Genomic DNA, 8,150 nt, shown 5'->3' on the forward strand with positions numbered 1-8,150 from the left:
ACCCCCTACTTATGGTAACCACAAATCTGATGTCTTTTTCTATCAATTTGTTTCCTTTTGAAGTAAAATTGAACTACAGTTCATTACTTCCTAGTACTCCATATAGTGCTTAAAAATTTCTATACATTTCAAAATGATCACCATGATAGGTCTAGTTACTGTCACCATATAAAGATATTGCTAATTATTTACTATGTACTGCATAAAATATATTTCACACCTGTGATTTTGTAAACAAAACTTTGTACCTCTTAATTTCCCTGACTTATTTCTCATCTCACCTCTTCCCTCTCCCCTCTTGTAACCCCCTGTTTGTTGTCTGTATCTTACTCTATCTTTTTAGTTATGCTTGCTCATATTCCACATATAAGTAAAATCATGCAAGGTCTGTCTCTCCCTATCTGACTTATTTCACTTAGCATAAAATTCTCTAAGGTCCACCCATCCAAATCACAAAAGGCAAGATTTCATTCATTTTTACATCTGAATAATACACCCACAAACTGGAGAAAAATTATACCAAAGAAGTTCTTGCACTGTTGAAAAAGTTCTAGGCCCCAATACAAACTTCCCAACATGGGGAACTAGCAATGAGACTAGGGAATCTGCTGTTAAACGTCAGCGGGATTTAATTACAGACTTCCACAGGACTGGGGAAACAGAGACTCTTGGGGAGCATAAACAAAACCTATATGCACCGGCACGCAAGAGAAAGGAGCAGTTGTCCCACAAGAGACTGAGCCAGACTTGCGTGAGAGTGTTTGGGAGTCTCCGGCGGAGGCATGAGTCAACAGTGGCCTGCCATGGGGTCAGGAACACTAACAAGAGCAGTCCTAGAAGGTGTGGCATGCTAGCATAAGTACTTTTGGAGGAGTTCACCATTAGTCCTGGGCTTCCCTGGTGGTTCAGACAGTAAAAGCATCTGCCTGCAATGCAAGAGACCCAGGTTCAATCCCTGGGTCAGGAAGATACCCTGGAGAAGGAAATGGCAACCCACTCAGTACTCTTGCCTGGAAAATTCCATGGATGGAGGAGCCTGGTGGGCTACAGTCCATGGGGTCGCAGAGTCAGACACGACTGAGCAACTTCATTTTCTTTCTTTTCACCATTACTCCTACCATAGTTTGGCCTCACAGCAAACGACAGGGAAGGAACATAGCCCCAATCATCAGCAAAAAATTGGATTAAAGATTTACTGAGCATGGCCTTGCCCACCATAGCAAGAACCAGTTTTCCCCACAGCCAGTCCCTCCCATCAGGATGCTTCCACAAGCCTCTTAACCTCAACCATCAGAGGACAGAGATAATGAAAATCACAATTTCAGAAAACTAAGCAAAATGATCACATGGATCACAACTTTGTGTAAGTTAATTAAACTATGAGCCATGCCTTTAAGACCACCCAAGACATAGATGTGATGGTGGAGAGTTCTGACAAAATGTGGTCCACTGGAGAAGGGAATGGTAAATCAATTCAGCATTTTTGCCTTGAGAACCCCATGAACAGTATGAAAAGGCAAAAAATTACAACACTGAAAGATGAACCTTCTAGGTTGTAGGTGTCCAACATGCTACTGGAGAAGAGCAGTGAAATAGTTCTGAAAGGCTTGAAGAGGCTGAGCCAAAGTGGAAAAATGACCAATTGTGGATGTACCTCGTGGTAAAGTCCAATATTGTAAAGAACATTATTGTATAGCAATCTGGAATGTTAAGTCAATGAATCAAGGTAAATTGGAAGTGGTCAAACAGGAGATGGCAAGAGTGAACATTGACATCTTAGAAATTAGAAAAAAAAAAAAAAAAAGGAAGGGAATGGGTAAATTTAATTGAGAGGATCATTATATCTATTACTGTAAAGAAGAATCTCTTAGAAGAGATGGAGTAGCCCTCATAGTCAACAAAAGAGTATGAAATGTAGTACTTGGGTGCAATCTCAAAAACAACAGAATGATCACTGTTTATTTCCAAGGCAAACCATTAAATACCACAGTAATCTAAGTCTAAATCCCAACCACTAATGCTGAAGAAGGTGAAGTTGAACAGTTCTGTGAAGACCTACATGAACTTCTAGAACTAACACCAAAAAAAAAGACTTCTTTTTCCTCATAGGGTACTGGAATGCAAAAGTAGGAAGTTGAGAGATACCTGGTTTAACAGGCAAGTTTGGCCTTGGAGTACAAAATGAAGCAGGGCAAAGGGTAAGAGAATTTTGCCAAGAGACTGTACTGGACATAGTAAACACCCTCTTCCAACAAAGGAAGAGATGACTCTACACATGGACATCACCAGATGGTCAGTACTGAAATAAGATTGATTATATTATTTGCAGCTGAAGATGGAGAAACTCTATACAGTCAGCAAAAACAAGACCAGGAGCTGACTGTGACTCAGATCATGGGGTTCTTATTGCAAAATTCATACCTAAATGCAAGAAAGTAGGGAAAACCACTAGGCCTTTCAGTTGTGACCTAAATCAAATCCCTTACAATTATACAGTGGAAGTGACAAATAGATTCAAGGGATTAGATCTGATAGACAGAGTGCTTGAAGATCTATGGATAGAGGTTTATAACATTATACAGGAGGCAGTGATCAAAACCATTCCAAAGGGAAAAAAAAATGCAAAAAGTTAAAACAGTTATCTGAAGAGACCTTACAAATAGCTAAGAAGAGAAGTGAAAGGCAAAGGAGAAAAGGAAAGGTATACTCATCTGAATGTGAGTTTCAAAGAATAGCAAAGTGAGATAAGAAAGCCTTCCTCAGTAATCAGTGCAAAGTAATAGAGTAAACCAATAGAATGGGAAAGATTAGAGATCTCTTCAAGAAAATTAGAGATACCAAGGGAATATTTCATGCAAAGATGGACACAATAAAGGATAGAAATGGTATGGACCTAACAGAAACAGAGGATACTAAGAAGAGGTGGTAAGAATACACAGAAGAACTACACAAAAGAGATCTTCATGACCCAGATAACCACAGTGGTGTGTTCAATCACCTAGAGCCAGACCTTCTGGAGTGTGAAGTCAAGTGGGCCTTAGGAAGCATCACTACAAACAAAGCTAGTGGAGGTGATGGAATTCCAGCTGAGTATTTCAATCCTAAAAGATGCTGCTGCTAAAGTGCTGCAGTCATTGTGTGAACAAATTGGGAAAACTCAGCAGTGGCTCCAGGACTGGAAAAGATTAGTTTTTATCCCAATCCCAAGGAAAGGCAATGCCAGAGAATGTTGAAACTACTGCACAATTGCACTCAACTCACACATGAGCAAAGTAATGCTCAAAATTCTCCAAACTCAGCTTCAACAGTACATAAACTGAGAACCTCCAGATGTACATGCTGAATTTAGAAAAGCCAGAGGAAAAACAGATCACATTGCCAACATCCATTGGATCATAGAAAAAACAAGAGAACTTCAGAAAAACATCTACTTCTGCTTTATTGACTACGCTAAAGCCTTTGACTGTGTGGGCCACAACAAACTCTAGAAAATTCTTAAAGAGATGGGAATAGCAGACCACCTGACCTGCCTCTTAAAAAATCTGTATGAAGGTCAGGAAGCAACAGTTAGAATTGGACATGGAACAACAGACTGGTTCCAAATCGGGAAAGAAATACATCAAGGTTGTATATTGTCACCCTCCTTACTTATATGCAGAATGCATCATGAGAAATGCTGGATTGGATGAATCACAGGCTGGAATCAACATTGCTGGGAGAAATATCAATAACCTCAGATATACAGATGGCATCACCTTTATGGCAGAAAGTGAAGAACTAAAGAGCCTCTGAATGAAAATGAAAGAGGAGAGTGAAAAAGTTGGCTTAAAACTCAACATTCAGAAAACTAAGATCATGGCATCTGGTCCCTTCACTTCATGGCAAACAGATGGGGAAACAGTGGCAGACTTCATTTTGGGGGGCTCCAGCATCACTGCAGATGATGACTGCAGCCATGAAATTAAAAGACACTTGCTCCCTGGAAGAAAATCTGTGACCAATCTTGACAGCATATTAAAAAGCAGAGACATTACTTTTTCAACAAAGGTCAATCTAGTCAAAGATATAGTTTTTCCAGTAGTCATGTATGGATGTGAAAGTTGGACTGTGAAGAAAGCTGAGTGCCAAAGAATTGATGCTTTTGAACTATGTTGTTGGAGACTCTTTAGAGTCCCCTGGACTGCAAGGAGATCCAACAGTCTATCCTAAAGGATATGAGTCCTGAATATTCATTGGAAGGATTGAAGTTGAAGCTGAAACTCCAATACTTTGACCACCTTATGTGGAGAGCTGACTCATTTGAAAAGACCCTGATGCTGGGAAAGATTGAAGGCAGGAGGAGAAGGGGACGACAGAGGATGAGATGTTTGGATGAAATCACCGACTCAATGGAGATGAGTTTGACTAAACTCCAGGAATTGGTGATGGACAGGGAGGCCTGGCGTGCTGCGGTCCATGGGCTCACAAAGAGTCAGACATGACTGAGCGACTGAACTGACTGACCCTTTCTTTCTGTCTTCTCCATCTAGGTTCCCTATAATGTGAATGTTAATATGCTTGTTGTTGTCCCACAGGTTTCTCAGTGTGTCCTCATTTTTAAAAAATTATTTCGTTTTTCTGTTCAGCTTCAGTGATTTCCACTCCTTTTACATCTAGTTTGCTGATCCATTATTCCTCTGTATGATCTAATCTGATAATTTCTTCCAATGTATTTTTTATTTGTTATTGTATTTTTCATATCTGTTTGGTTCTTCTTTTTATTTTCTAACTTTTTAAAAAAAAAAAAAAAAAAAAAAACCTCTTACTCTGTTCGCTTCAGCAGCACATATACTAAAATTGGAACGATACAGAGAAGATTAGCATGGCCCCTGCGCAAGGATGACACGCAAATTCGTGAAGCGTTCCATATTTTTAAAAATAAGACCGATAACTGGAAGCAGGAGGCTTAAGTCCAAACCCTGACTCCAGGGAACTCCTGACTCAAGGAACATTAATTGACAGGAGCTCATCAAACGCCTCCATACCGACACAGAAACCAAGCACCACACAAGGGCCAACAAGTTCCAGGGCAAGACATACCAAGCAAATTCTCCAGCAACAAAGGAACACAGCCCTGAGCTTCAAGATACAGGCTGCCCAAAGTCACCCCAAAACCATAGACATCTTATAACTCATTACTGGATATTTCATTGCACTCCAGAGAGAAGAAATACAGCCCCACCCACCAGAACACCGACACAAGCTTCCCTAACCAGGAAACCTTGACAAGCCACCTGTACAAACCCACACACAGCGAGGAAATGCCACAATAAAGAGAACTCCACAAACTGCCAGAATACAGAAAGGACAGCCCAAACTCAGCAATTTAAACAAGATGAAGAGACAGAGAAATACCCAGCAGATAAAGGAACAGGATAAATGCCCACCAAACCAAACCAAAGAGGAAGAGATAGGGAATCTACCTGATAAAGAATTCCAAATAATGATAGTGAAATTGATCCAAAATCTTGAAATTAAAATGGAATCACAGATAAATAGCCTGGAGACAAGGATTGAGAAGATGCAAGAAAGGTTTAACAAGGACCTAGAAGAAATAAAAAAGAGTCAATATATAATGAATAATGCAATAAATGAAATTAAAAACACTCTGGAGGCAACAAATAGTAGAATAACAGAGGCAGAAGATAGGATTAGTGAATTAGAAGATAGAATGGTAGAAATAAATGAATCAGAGAGGATAAAAGAAAAAACAAATTAAAAGAAATGAGGACAATCTCAGAGACCTCCAGGACAATATTAAACACTACAACATTCGAATCATAGGGGTCCCAGAAGAAGAAGACAAAAAGAAAGACCATGAGAAAATACTTGAGGAGATAATAGTTGAAAACTTCCCTAAAATGGGGAAGGAAATAATCACCCAAGTCCAAGAAACCCAGAGAGTCCCAAACAGGATAAACCCAAGGCGAAACACCCCAAGACACATAGTAATCAAATTAACAAAGATCAAACACAAAGAACAAATATTAAAAGCAGCAAGGGAAAAACAACAAATAACACACAAAGGCATTCCCATAAGGATAACAGCTGATCTTTCAATAGAAACTCTTCAAGCCAGGAGGGAATGGCAAGACATACTTAAAATGATGAAAGAAAATAACCTACAGCCCAGATTATTGTACCCAGCAAGGATCTCATTCAAGTATGAAGGAGAAATCAAAAGCTTTTCAGACAAGCAAAAGCTGAGAGAATTCTGCACCACCAAACCAGCTCTCCAACAAATACTAAAGGATATTCTCTAGACAGGAAACACAAAAACAGTGTATAAATTCGAACCAAAAATAATAAAGTAAATGGCAACGGGATCATACTTATCAGTAATTACCTTAAACGTAAATGGGTTGAATGCCCCAACCAAAAGACAAAGACTGGCTGAATGGATACAAAAACAAGACCCCTACATATGTTGTCTACAAGAGACCCACCTCAAAACAGGGGACACTTACAAACTGAAAGTGAAGGGCTGGAAAAAGATTTTCCATGCAAATAGGGACCAAAAGAAAGCAGGAGTAGCAATACTCATATCAGATAAAATAGACTTTAAAACAAAGACTGTGAAAAGAGACAAAGATGGTCACTACATAATGATCAAAAGATCAATCCAAGAAGAAGATATAACAATTACAAATATATATGCACCCAACACGGGAGCACTGCAGTATGTAAGACAAATGCTAACAAGTATGAAAGGAGAAATTAACAATAACACAATAATAGTGGGAGACTTTAATACCCCACTCACACCTATGGATAGATCAACTAAACAGAAAATTAACAAGGAAACACAAACTTTAAATGATACAATAGACCAGTTAGACCTAATTGATATCTATAGGACATTTCATCCCAAAACAATGAATTTCACCTTTTTCTCAAGCGCACATGGAACCTTCTCCAGGATAGATCACATCCTGGGCCATAAAGCTAGCCTTGGTAAATTCAAAAAAATAAAAATAATTCCAAGCATCTTTTCTGACCACAATGCAGTAAGATTAGATCTCAATTACAGGAGAAAAACTATTAAAAAATCCAACATATGGAGGCTGAACAACACGCTGCTGAATAACCAACAAATCACAGAAGAAATCAAAAAAGAAATCCAAATTTGCATAGAAACAAATGAAAATGAAAACACAACAACCCAAAACCTGTGGGACATGGTAAAAGCAGTCCTAAGGGGAAAGTTCATAGCAATACAGGCACACCTCAAGAAACAAGAAAAAAGTCAAATAAATAACCTAACTCTACACCTAAAGCAACTAGAAAAGGAAGAAATGAAGAACCCCAGGGTTAATAGAAGGAAAGAAATCTTTAAAATTAGAGCAGAAATAAATGTAAAAGAAACAAAAGAGACCATAGCAAAAATCAACAAAACCAAAAGCTGGTTCTTTGAAAGGATAAATAAAATTGACAAACCATTAGCCAGACTCATCAAGAAACAAAGGGAGAAAAATCAAATCAATAAAATTAGAAATGAAAATGGAGAGATCACAACAGAAAACACAGAAATACAAAGGATCATAAGAGACTACTATCAGCAATTATATGCCAATAAAATGGACAAATTCTTAGAAAAGTACAACTTTCCAAAACTAGACCAGGAAGAAATAGAAAATCTTAACAGACCCATCACAAGCACGGAAATTGAAACTGTAATCAAAAATCTTCCAGCAAACAAAAGCCCAGGTCCAGACAGCTTTGCAGCTGAATTCTACCAAAAATTTAGAGAAGAGCTAACACCTATCCTGCTCAAACTCTTCCAGAAAATTGCAGAGGATGGTAAACTTCCAAACTCATTCTATGAGGCCACCATCATCCTAATACCAAAACCTGACAAAGATCCCACAAAAAAAGAAAACTACAGGTCAATGTCACTGATGAACATAGATGCAAAAATCCTTAACAAAATTCTAGCAATCAGAATCCAACAACACATTAAAAAGATCATACACCATGACCAAGTGGGCTTTATCGCAGGGATGCAAGGATTCTTCAATATCCGCAAATCAATCAATGTAAAACACCACATTAACAAATTGAAAAATAAAAACCATATGATTATCTCAATAGATGCAGAGAAAGCCTTTGAC

At 38.5% G+C, this 8,150-nt stretch overlaps 1 non-coding gene across 1 annotated transcript; it reads left to right on the top strand.

Annotated features, from left to right (window-relative positions):
- Positions 1–4,808: 4,808 nt before the first annotated feature.
- On the top strand, positions 4,809–4,913 carry LOC112579764. The gene has a single exon (XR_003104098.3). It is a non-coding gene; the product is annotated as a U6 spliceosomal RNA (small nuclear RNA).
- Positions 4,914–8,150: the final 3,237 nt, after the last annotated feature.

The sequence above is a fragment of the Bubalus bubalis genome, chromosome 16 (genome assembly GCF_019923935.1).
Source record: "Bubalus bubalis isolate 160015118507 breed Murrah chromosome 16, NDDB_SH_1, whole genome shotgun sequence".
NCBI classification, from domain to species: Eukaryota; Metazoa; Chordata; class Mammalia; order Artiodactyla; family Bovidae; genus Bubalus; species Bubalus bubalis.